Source organism: Vigna umbellata, chromosome 2 (assembly GCF_029865625.1).
Source record: "Vigna umbellata cultivar VRB3 chromosome 2, Vumbellata_1.0, whole genome shotgun sequence".
Lineage (NCBI taxonomy): Eukaryota > Viridiplantae > Streptophyta > Magnoliopsida > Fabales > Fabaceae > Vigna > Vigna umbellata.
This window is the reverse complement of record NC_142166.1, coordinates 21,522,606-21,535,684: the sequence shown is the minus strand read 5'-3', so window position 1 is coordinate 21,535,684 and position 13,079 is coordinate 21,522,606.

Below are 13,079 nucleotides of genomic sequence, written 5' to 3'. Positions count from 1 at the left end.
TTAATATCAATCCAAGAAAGAATTTTTCTTTAAAAACAAGAGAATAAGAACTTCTAATACTTTGATTAGTAATCTTTGAAAATTTTAGAAGTCCAAATTCAATTTTATCTTGAGTTAATTGTTTTTTTAAAGATAACAATAACTCAAGATTTGAATTGTCATATTTTGAAAATGTTTTCATGACAATTGGTTTGAAAGAAAAGTCAAAAATTGAAAAGTAATCAATTATTGGAAAAGAAGTAAAGATTTGGAAACCTTCCCTTTTAGGTTCCACCGTCTTTGAAAGAATAGGATTTGTCATCAGTAACAATTTCTCCTTTTCTTTCTTCTCTTTTTCTTGCCTTTCTCTCTTTTCTTCTTTTCTCTCTTCTTCTCTTCTTAATTCCTCTCTTCTTCTCTCTTCTCTTTTCTCTATTTGTTCTCTCTCTCTCTTCTCTTCTTCTTTCTTTTCTTCCTTTTCTTTTCTCTCAATCTCTCGTTCTCTTTTCTTATCCTTGATCTCCTTAAGTCTTGCCCCAAATTCTAATTCTCTACGAAGAAACCCATGATCATTTAAACTCTCAAGAAATAATTTTCCATTATTAATGCAATCCCTAATTAGTTCTAGGTTTCTTTTAATGCTTGAAGGCACAAACTTTCTTCTCATGCAAGCTTTTAAATCATGCCAATCACGTATGGAGGACTTTCTACCTTTCCTAACATGATATTGTCTTTCATTCCACCACTCTCTTGCATGCACTTCTAACTTAGAGAGATATATACTAAGAACATAATATTCACTCTCTTCACAAAACCAAGGATTTATTTTATCAATTTCTTTTTCCCAAGCTAGGTATGTTAATGCACCTATGTCTTTACCAAATGATGGAAGATTCCTAGCTTGTTTAAACATTTCATCAACTTTATCTAACCTAGAAGACCTATATGAACTATAAGAAGACATCTTTGTTTTTAAAAGTTTTCTTAATCTAAAGGGTTCAAAACTTTCACTTAGACAAGTCCCAGGTAAGAGAGGTGAGCTAAAGAGCTGCTTAAGTACCAAGTCTTGCCTTGCCAGAAATGTCTTAGGCTACTAACTAATTACCCCTTAAATTAAAATCACCTTTAGAAACAAAGTACACAACTCAAACAATTAAGCACAAATAAAAGACTAGACTCTCGGACTCTAATGTGAAAAGGCTTAGAGTTTAATCCCTTTTAGCCTAAATCACCCCTAAACGTAGAACACAACATCAAAGAAACAAAACACTAAGGAAACCAGCGGACTCTAATGACCCTACGAGATACACAAATCAAATCAATATATACTCCTATGGTGAAGCTTGTAGCTTTGGCTAACAAGACACATTCACCTGTCTAGCTATGCTAAAAATAAAAGCAAATAAAGTTGCCAAAAGCAAATAAAGTTGCCAAGAGTTTGAAAGAGCACCAAGGACTCTTCCTAAACACTTGGACTTTATAAAAGGCCCTTTTACAAAACAAAAACTAAAGCTAACAGTGGGCAAACACAAACCCAGTACAAATACAAACAAAAATTGAAATCCTATGCTACGGTGCTCTTGGTGCCCACATTCACGTGATCCACTTTGCTTCGTGTCAATCTCAGTCCTGTCCAATTAGAGATGTTGCTGCTGCCACGATCTGACCCAAACACCTTGTTCAAATGAAGATCCACGTGCTCAACTTAGTACTGCTGCTATCAAATCTTCTTGGTTTCTATTGATCAAGTTCTACAAACACATATGCACAAACTGATGTGAGGATTCACTTAATTAAAACAAATGGCAGACAAAGATATAGGGTAGTAAACTTCCCTTTCTCTGGGTACAGTTGATGCAGATTCCTTTTGCTCTCAACTTGAAATCTGCTGCACGAAGGATTCACAAAAAATCAACAACCACACCAATTCTTAACAATTACATGACACACAGACAGTTTGAAACAAATCAACGATTAATCTAAAACTCTCTTTAGTGCGGGTGGCTGCTTCTAGCCTATTACCATTCACGAGATACTATGGTTTCAAGGCTATACTGCATGTTCTGATCATACCACAAACCAGATTAGACAAGCACATATGAAAGGCAGTTCAATCAGAACTTAAATTGAAGTGCAGAAACCACTTCTTACAACTGATACAATGCAGTGGCAAAGGAAAACAAGTGGATTCACAATTGAATATGACAGAATAGTTCAAGCAAACAACTCCTGCTCAACGAAAAAATTTTCTCAACTAATGATTTACTCACATCAGCTCTGCACACACAAAAACTCTCTCTACAACAGCCAACAAATATGCAGGAAAAATGGACATTTAAACCAAATTCAAATGGATATAATTCTATACTGAAACCATATTGATTTAATAAACCATCCAAGTTAATTAAAACCTGCTCATTTCAATTACAATGCAGCAATTCTTAGAAACCCATTCAGAATTTACATTGGCTAATCCTAGTCTGCAACAAATGTCATACCAGATTCCACACTTCAAGAATTGTTAAACAATGGCAACTATAACAGGGCTATTTAAACCAAAAAAAAACAGAAACAATTTTAAGGTAAAATACTCCCTTTAGTTCAACACTTCCATGTGAAGTGTTTCTGCCTCTGTTTATTTAAGCTAAAATCTGTTGAAGCCGTAAAATCTCAATGAAGGTTCTGGTATGCTCAACGGCTTCACTGCAGTAGGCGTTTGTAAATCACTCTTGATCCAGCACCACCTGTAAATGGAAATGAAGACAAAAACTATGCAATCTAGTTGGTTAGCACAATTCAGATTCAAAAACTGGACTCATTTCATCACTTGAAACTACAACACACTCAACAAGAATATTTGGCTTTCAGATGCAGCCACACAAAGCTCACAAAAATCAGTCTCTCTTAAAGCTTAAAGCACTCAAAATGGAAAGGTTTGGAAGGGAAATTCTCCCTTGGCAGTACACAGCTGGAGAGTATTCCAGACCACCACCACCTAAAATGCTACCAAGCACACAAACCTCCTTTCAAATTCCAGAGACCAAAGTATAAAAGCTTCTCATTTCAGAAAAGGCTAGGCTAAGATCAAAGTAATGGATAGACAGGTAAAACAGAACAGGACAGCCACTAAAGCAAAGGAATTGACAGCACAACAGAGAAACTGACTCAAGATCAACTCTAGACCAGATTACAAAAGCAAACAAAAAACTTCAATTAGGAACAACAGATCAGAATTCACACGTGCACTGAGACAAAACCAGAACATTCAACAATGACAAGCAAGAAACAAAGTAATGAATAAGGTGAGCACACAAACAGAACCTAACAAGGGATCTAGAACAGATTAAGAAAGCAAATAAAAAAAAAATGCAGTAATGAATTGCAGAACTTGTTGGTGAACACAGGTTTCAGATGCAAAATTGAACTTGTCCCATATCTATTTTTAGCAATTTCAATTCTGGACACAATTGCACACTGAAATCCATTCGAACAAGTTTAATGATGCTTGTTTTGATCATTCAAGGCCAGTTTACACAATTTCATAGGCTTTTACTCAAATTCACATGTTCAGTTCCTTGTTTTTCTTTTCAGAATTTGCCTCTTTTGAACTGATTTATTCAACTCATGCCTTTATTTCATTTTGGACCAAAACAGTGATTAACAAGCATTGAAACAACTTAGTTCTGCAGTTTAGAAAGTTTAAAAACGGTTTGCAAAGACTCTAGGATTAAATATACAGAATTCCAGCAATGATCTACTACTGAAATGAACAAAAACAAAGCAAAAGACTCAAGCAATGAAATAAGCAGTTCGGCCTACTGCTTGCAAGTAATTTCTGCTGTGACTTTCACACTAACAACCAAGCTAATGCTGAGCATATCACGGCTTTTCTGGTTGGCACTTTGTTACTAGTCATCTCAGCATTCCAGCTCAATTTTAAAAGTGCAGAATAGCTTCAATATTCAGATTCAACAGCTTATTAAAACAAGAAGTTCACAACAGCAAATTCAAATCAGATCTGCTGCTCATTTCATGCATCCGAGCTCTCAGTATTGAATGTCATAGCTCATACGGTATGCACATTGAACATATAATCAGATCACCACAAACACAACTCAAATAAGAAATACAACTTGAAGTTATGAACAAGAAAAACCAACTAACATGACTATGACAAAACAGAATTCGATTTAGAAATTAAAAGACTCAAACAAATTGGATTCACCGAATAAAATGATAAAAACAGTGACTCAAAGCACAGATTAGACTCAACACAAAATTGAAACCTAAACGAATATGAAGAGATTGAATCAAAGCAAGACAGTGAAGGAAAAACGATGAACAACGCAGAAATTAACGAAACAAAACGCAAAGAATCAAAACCAAACCGAGAAAAAGAAGATGAATCACCAAGACATTATCGAAACAACGCAAGAACAGCAGAAAACTCGAAACAGAGACGCGAAACAAACGCAAGAACAGAAGAATCGAAACAACTCAAAAATGGAAGAAAACTCAGAACAGAGACGAACTGAGATACTTACCTTCGAAGCGTGTTCGACCTTGCTCTGATACCACTTGATGGACGAACGCCGAGGAGAGATCGATTGAAGATGCGCGAACACGAACCGGACCTCCTCGAAACTCTCTCCGACGAGTGAAGACGCAGCGGAATGGAAATGAAGCTCTAGTTCGAGAGCTGACTCGAAGGAAACCTACTAAACTAAAAACAGACGCAAGAAAACCCTAAGATCTAAGGTTCAAACGGTGGAGATGAAGGAAAATAGATAAGGTCGAGGAAACCCTAACGAAGGCCATAGATCGAAGAACTGTTCGGTGAAGATGAAGTTCTATGGCCGAAAAGGATGAAGACGAGGTAGAATGTGGCTTACAATCAGTTAAAATGGGGAAAACGACAGATCTGAGGTTGGAGACAATGGACTCTCGAGAGCGAGAGTGAGACGCGAAGAAGTGGTGCGGTTCTGGGCGAGAGTGAAGGAACGAGAAAGAGAATGTGGATGTGCGTGTCTGAAGCGCGAGGGAAAAGAGGAAGCGTGTGCTGACGCCAATGACGCGGATTGGAGCAATGGTGATGTTGCGTGATGAGAGAAGCACGGTGGAAATGGGAAAATGGAAGTGAGAGAGTGTGCTTGGAAGGTGGCTAGAGGGAGTCTTTGGACTCTCTAGCCTGACTTTCAAGAGAGAATTATTTCTATTTCAGAATAAAATAAAAACAGAAAAATAAAATAAAATAAAAACAGAAAAATAAAATAAAATAAAATAAAATAAAAACAGAAAAAATAAAAACAGAAATTCAAATTTAAAGTCAAAGATAATCAATAATCACACAAATTAACCAGTTAAACCACGAGTCCCCGGCAACGGCGCCAAAAACTTGATGGACAAATTTATGAGCACCAAAATATGATGTCACAAACTTGTTTCACAATCGGCAAGTATGACCGAATCGTTCAAGTAATAAACTTGGTAAGACCAAGTATCGTTCTCCCAAAGGACTCACGGCCTAGTTTAGTTATGTGATTTGTTGATTAGCTAAGACTTACAAACGAAATAATTGAGATTTTATATGCAAGACAGAAAATAAACATGTATGCATGAAGTTTTGATCAATGGCAAAAAGCAAAAGATAAACACTTTCAATGAAATATATGAATGAATATGTTGTTGGGGGTCAATTTCATCTTATCCACTCTCATATATTTTAGGAATTCAACATTCAAATCATCATTGTTAATGCCACTCTCTAAAGTACCTTTCTAGAAGGCTTCTCCCTAATCACGAGTTCATACAATTCCTAGCATTCCTAATGATCAGTTCATAAGTTCAGGAGCTTAACGACAACCAACATAATATTGGGAGAAATTCCCCGGATCTAGACTTCCCCGTACGTTCCCGTATCGACAAAACCAATAATCATGCATCGAATGAGTTAAACAACGCAAGCATTGAGCAAAGAGGAAAAACCCTAACTAATGATGAAAGAAAGCATAAATCTTAATTAAAAGATGTAAAAACAAATTCCATATATGAGAGCTTCAAAAGATTACATTGATTCCCCAACAAACATACAAAGTTTAGTTCACCATATTCATGGTGAACCTAGATGAACAATAATGAAAGAATGAAAGGGATAGAAAAACCCGTGAAAGAGAAGAGGAGAGCAGTCACCATCTCCCAATCTACCCCAAGGGGTGGAAGAGAGAGTGTTTGCTTTGTTTCTGCCAAAGATACAAACCCTAGGACGTCCTAAAGCTTATATACTATTCTAAAATTACAAAGAATCTAGGCCCAAGCCCATAAGTGTGCCGCGCAGCGGTAAAGTACCGCTCAGCGGTGAGTGCGCGTCTCGTTTCTTCCCCTCAGCGGCCATTTTGCCCCTCAGCGGACCTCTCGTGACCTCTTGAGTGCCGCTCAGCGGTAAAGTGCCGCTGAGCGGTGCCTTCGGCTTCTCCTTTTGCACTCTTTGATTCCTTTTCTGATTCCATCTCTCTCATTCTTCACTTCTTTCACTAAATTCACCTTAAAACCTGCACAAAAACACTGAAATCAAGCATAAACCTGTCCAGCTCTCTTATTTTTGAAAATATGGATAAAAGTATGATTTCAAGCTAGTTTCTAAGTCTAAAGGTTGCTTTTAGTATCAATTTTAAGCATGAAAATAACAGTTTTTCAACTGTTATCACAACCCCAAACTTAGAACTTTGCTTGTCCTCAAGCAAACAAAATGTAACTCAATCTCCAACCAATTAATATGATGGTTCACTCATTCAAAAATCCTCTTTTTCAAGATAAATAACAACTTCACTCAAACTTATGACCACGAGTTCATTCAAGATGTGCACATGCTTTAGTGTTCACAAAGTCATTTAAATTCCAACAAATGCTATTTTTCATGAATGATCAATCAATTAAGCATGGATGTTCATGTGCTTATGGAATATTTCCTCACTAAGTAAAGTGTTTCACTCAACACACAAGTGTATAAGAGGTAAAGTGTTTCACTCATTCACTCCACTATCACAATGTCACATGAATCAACTTTGCCTTTCATTTTACCACAATTAAAAACATTCACAAGCATGCATCATCACAAGGACTTTTCAATGGCTTATAATGTGGCTGGGCTAGCAAGAAAATTGGTTTTTCTGGATCACAAAATCCTTGAGTTAAGAGAATCATATCAACACAATTATTCTTATTCTTCCCAACTTGCCTTTGCATTTGCATTGAGCTTTACTTCTTTTTCTTTTCTTTTCTTTTTCTTTGCATATTCTTACTTTTTAGCTCTTAGCTCAATGCTTTTCCTTTTTCATGTTTTCCCAACAACCCCAAACTTGAACATTTAACAATACCACACAAGATCTTCTACTTAACTCAAGGTAAAGATTTTCAATCAAGGGTTTTCAGTGTATGTTCAAGGCTAAGGGTTCAAAGGATAGAACACAAAGTGTTCTCTTTTAGTGGGCTAACTTTATGAATTTGGCCAATAAAAAAGGTTCCAACAAACGACCTTGATCACATGATGCAAAACAAGCATTTGATTCAATCATAGAAAACCTGGGCAAAATCATTCATGCTTTCAAAGTAATAGCATTCAACAATAACAACTCTGGAGCTCAAAACCTCACATATAAGCTCATTCACATTTGACATACACATCCTGCTTAATTTCACAATCACAATCATGATATCATGCATTTGTTCACAAAGCTTGTGAATCACCTGTATAAGCATTTTAATGTACACATCTATCTCAACATCAATCAATCAATAAGCATCATCAAGCAGTACTTATCACACAATCACAGTTAATAGCAAAGCATCATAACAAACCAGGTGTTCAATAGAGTACATCAAACCCTAATCTAAAAACAAAAACAAATAAGTTCAGAAAACTTAAACCACAAAAGCATAATCATATGATAGCATTCATCAGTAAATGCTATCTCAGCTCCTCATCAGTCTGAGCTGTCCTCTGTATCTTCCTCTTCCTCCTCATCTTCATCATCATCAAATGCATCCTCCTCCTCAGCTTCATCTTCTTCCATATCTCTAGCTGAAGCTTCAGCTGCTCCAGCTCCTCCTCCATGTACTGGTTCTTCTGGCCAAGCTACTACATTGTGGAATTCATCCATAGTCCACCTGTGGGCTGGAGGTGTATCATACATCCCCACTATCATCTCAGCAGTGGCCACCTGCCCTCTGTGAATGGACTGCAACTGAGCACCTATAAGAGACATATACATGTCCCTCATTTGGAATGGTTCTGCTTCATGTGTACCAGCAGATGTCTGGCTCTGTGCTGGCCCTCTCTCTCTACGAGCTCGGCGTGGTGGAACTGGCTGAGCTACATCCTCACCTCCACAGTACTGTCTGTAATAAGCCTCATCAATAGCTTTTCTTGGCCTCTCAAATGGTGGAACAGAAGTGTCCACCCCAGCTAGCTTGCAAAGGTGAGTGATCAATGAAGGATGTCCTAGTGGTGCTTTGTTGTTTGAGGTGTTAGCGCACACACTAATTTCATCAGCTATCACCTGCCCAATATTAACATTCAAATTTCTGATAGCACAGTAGATGAATAGTGCCCTGCTGAGAGTAATATCTGACACATGTGAACATGGCTGAATGTTGGCATGAGAAAATGCCATCCAATACTTTGCAAGAGGAGTCAAATCTGTCCTCCTAATGTTAACCACTGAGCCAGATCTATTCCTTTGGAAGTGTCCTCCAGATATACACAGCACTCTCTCCACATCCTCAAAATCAGCACCTTCCTCCATGCAAAGAGCAAACTGACATTGCTCACCAGCCCACACAGTATCCAGGAAGTTGTTGATAGAATCAGGATCATACTTGATAGCATGGCCTCTGACATAGCCCAAATAATTCTCAGCTGGATAATCACCAATCTTCTTTGCATTGGTGTAAAATTCTTTTACCACAGCTATGTTGGCAGGTGCAGGATAAGTGGCTAGCTTTCCCCAATCATTCCCTAACACTTGCTCTCCAAATTGAGGAGCAAAGTTAGGTATCATTCCAACCTTTCTCTCCATCAGAAGTCTCCTGTCCTGAACCACCCTAAAGTGCTTCTCATGTTTCCTAGAGAGGAACCTGCTAGAGTGGGGTTGCTCTGGTTCCTTTTCCTTTCTCTTGGTTGCCATGGTTTTCAATCTTTTTCCTGAAGAGGATGCCATTCCTACATTCCAACACAAATAAAAAACCACAGAACATGATGTTAATCATTAGTAAAACACAGAACACAACTCCTTTCGAAGCTAAACCACCGCTGAGGGCCAGAATTTCCCCTCAGCGCCACCAGTACCACATTCCAGATCACAAAAAACCAGAAAAATCAAATCTGGCAGAGTGCCGCTCAGCGGCAGATTACCCCTCAGCGGTAACTCTGCAGATTTTTGAAAAACCTATTTTAAAGCTGTCCTAACTCCACCCAAATGCAATTTTCAGTTTTCCAGTTCATGATCATGCAGTTTAATCGGTTCAAACATCAAATATATCATCAAATCATGCATAGAAATAAAACCCCTAAATATTCATGCTTTGACAATCACATTCAAATTCAAGAACCCTAGAATGAACAAAATGCATTTTACTTACTTGGGTGGAGATGCTAGATGCAATGAGAATGCTTCCAAGCTAGAATGCTCTCTTCCAACCCCAAACTTTGATGGCACACTAGTGAAAAAGTGAGTGGAAGAGATTTTTTTCTTAAGAGGTAAGAGTGAACAGATGTGGAAAACCTAGGAGAAGATGTGTGGAAGTGTTTGTGCAGAGAAAAGCCAGAAAGTATAAAACTTTGCGCAGCTTAGGGTTTAAAAATACCCTAATGGGCTCGGGTCCCGCTAAGGGGAACTAAAGCCCAATCTGCGAGAGTACCGCTCAGCGGCACTTTCGTAATGTGCTCCTCTCCTTCTTTTCTTAACCTACGTGTCTTCCCTACATGCGTCTCATGGGTTCCCTGCAATTCAATGTTAAAAATGCTTATGCAAATCCTAACTAAAATAAACAAACAGAAACAATCAGTCCACTGGGTTGCCTCCCAGGTAGCGCTTGTTTAACGTCATGAGCCTGACCCAAAATCCACCAACACCCATCAGTAGGTGTTACCATACTTACCTACACCCATCAGTAGGTGTTACAAACTTACCAGCACCCATCAGTAGGTGCAAAATTTTCTCACCAACACCCATCAGTAGGTGCTTCAAACTTAGCATCCTTCAGTAGATGCTATGTCAAACTAGCATCCTTCAGTAGATGTTATCTCCAAAAATAATGACAAAGTAATGTTCAACAAATTAAAAATGTACAAACCAAAGAAAAATTAAAAAGTTCTTAAATCCACTGGGTTGCCTCCCAGCAAGCGCTCTTTTAACGTCACTAGCTTGACCCAATAAAGCTCATGTTCCATCTTCTTTTTCTTCTTTCTACTGAACTTCTTCAGAAATTTGATTAAACCAGGAACCTGTTGCAATGTCTTAATCATAGGAACTTTAATCTCCAATTTCTTGAAGATTTCCATGAGGCACTTAAATTTCTTTTCCTTCCTATGATACTTCTTTGGATGAGGAAGAGGTTTTTCATATGATTCTTTCTTTTTTTCTCTCGTCCTCTTTTTCTTTTCTCTCACTTTCTTTTTTTCTTTTCTTTTTCTACTCACTTTCTCAATCTTCACACAAATTTTCTCTTCTTCTTTCTCTTCTCTCTCTTTTCTCTCTTCTCTCTCTTTTTTTTCCAACTCAACTTTTTCAACATTTACACTCACTAGCACTTCACACTCTTCCCTAGGGTTAACCTCAGTATTAGCCCTAAAATTTTTGTCAGGCCTTTCTTCCAATTGCTTGGTAATCTGACCCATTTGAATCTCCAAGTTCTTAATAGCAGCTTCAGTGCTCTTTTGAGAAGATTCAGTTTTTTGTATGAATTGCTGAAGAGTTTTTTCCAACCTTGTTGATCTTTCATTAAGTGTAGACATTTGTTGCCATAAGGTTGGTTGTTGCTGTTGTTGCTTGTGAAATGGCCCTGATTGTCCAGCTTGCCCACTTTGTCCTTGACCAATACTTGGGTGTGGTGTCCACCCTTGATTGAAGTTCCCTTGTCGGTACGAAAACTGGTTGGCCATGAAGTTCACATCTTCCAAAGCTTCTGCTGGAAAGGCACACTGACCATTTATATGGTCACCTCCACACAATTCACACAACTGTGATTGAACCTGTGCAATAGTCTTTAACTCTTTTGGCAGTTGTTCAAGTATCTTTGTGAGATTCTCCAATTGTTGAGTTATTAACTTGTTCTGAGCTAACAAGGCATAATTGGATTGTAACTGTAGAACTCCTTTTTGTTGAATAGGAGCTCCTCTTTCACTGTTCCACTTATTGTCATTAGTAGTCATGTTTTCAATTATTTCTGTGGCTTCCTCTGGAGTCTTCCATTTGATATTGCCTCCAGCTGAGGCGTTAAGCATCATCATGGTTTGTGAACCAAGACCTCCAAGGAAGATTAGGACTACTTCTCCTTCGTTAAATCCATGCGTGGGAGTCTTTCGTAATAGGCTTTTGTACCTGTCCCATGCGTGACCTAGTGTTTCCTCCATGCCTTGTCTAAATGGAGAGATCTCTTGCTTCCCTTTGTTGATTTTAAAGCTTTGTTGCTGCCATTGTTGTTGTGGTTGGTTCTCAAATTGTCCGGCAGCTTGCCAAAATTGGCTTTGATCCATGCTTGAGTGAGGTTCCCACCATTGGTTGAGATTACTTTGGTAGAATTGAGTGCCCATATAGTTAAATTCTTGACCAAATTGCATCCTGCAAACATTAGGCACAAACTCTAGGAAATATTTGTTAGCACAAAAAGATAGAGAAAAAATCAAAGGATATAATTGAAAAGATAAGAAGATAGGAAACAGAAAATAAAATAAAATAAAAACAGAAAAAATAAAATAAAATAAAAACAGAAAAATAAAATAAAATAAAAACAGAAAAATAAAATAAAATAAAATAAAATAAAAACAGAAAAAATAAAAACAGAAATTCAAATTTAAAGTCAAAGATAATCAATAATCACACAAATTAACCAGTTAAACCACGAGTCCCCGGCAACGGCGCCAAAAACTTGATGGACAAATTTATGAGCACCAAAATATGATGTCACAAACTTGTTTCACAATCGGCAAGTATGACCGAATCGTTCAAGTAATAAACTTGGTAAGACCAAGTATCGTTCTCCCAAAGGACTCACGGCCTAGTTTAGTTATGTGATTTGTTGATTAGCTAAGACTTACAAACGAAATAATTGAGATTTTATATGCAAGACAGAAAATAAACATGTATGCATGAAGTTTTGATCAATGGCAAAAAGCAAAAGATAAACACTTTCAATGAAATATATGAATGAATATGTTGTTGGGGGTCAATTTCATCTTATCCACTCTCATATATTTTAGGAATTCAACATTCAAATCATCATTGTTAATGCCACTCTCTAAAGTACCTTTCTAGAAGGCTTCTCCCTAATCACGAGTTCATACAATTCCTAGCATTCCTAATGATCAGTTCATAAGTTCAGGAGCTTAACGACAACCAACATAATATTGGGAGAAATTCCCCGGATCTAGACTTCCCCGTACGTTCCCGTATCGACAAAACCAATAATCATGCATCGAATGAGTTAAACAACGCAAGCATTGAGCAAAGAGGAAAAACCCTAACTAATGATGAAAGAAAGCATAAATCTTAATTAAAAGATGTAAAAACAAATTCCATATATGAGAGCTTCAAAAGATTACATTGATTCCCCAACAAACATACAAAGTTTAGTTCACCATATTCATGGTGAACCTAGATGAACAATAATGAAAGAATGAAAGGGATAGAAAAACCCGTGAAAGAGAAGAGGAGAGCTGTCACCATCTCCCAATCTACCCCAAGGGGTGGAAGAGAGAGTGTTTGCTTTGTTTCTGCCAAAGATACAAACCCTAGGACGTCCTAAAGCTTATATACTATTCTAAAATTACAAAGAATCTAGGCCCAAGCCCATAAGTGTGCCGCTCAGCGGTAAAGTACTGCTCA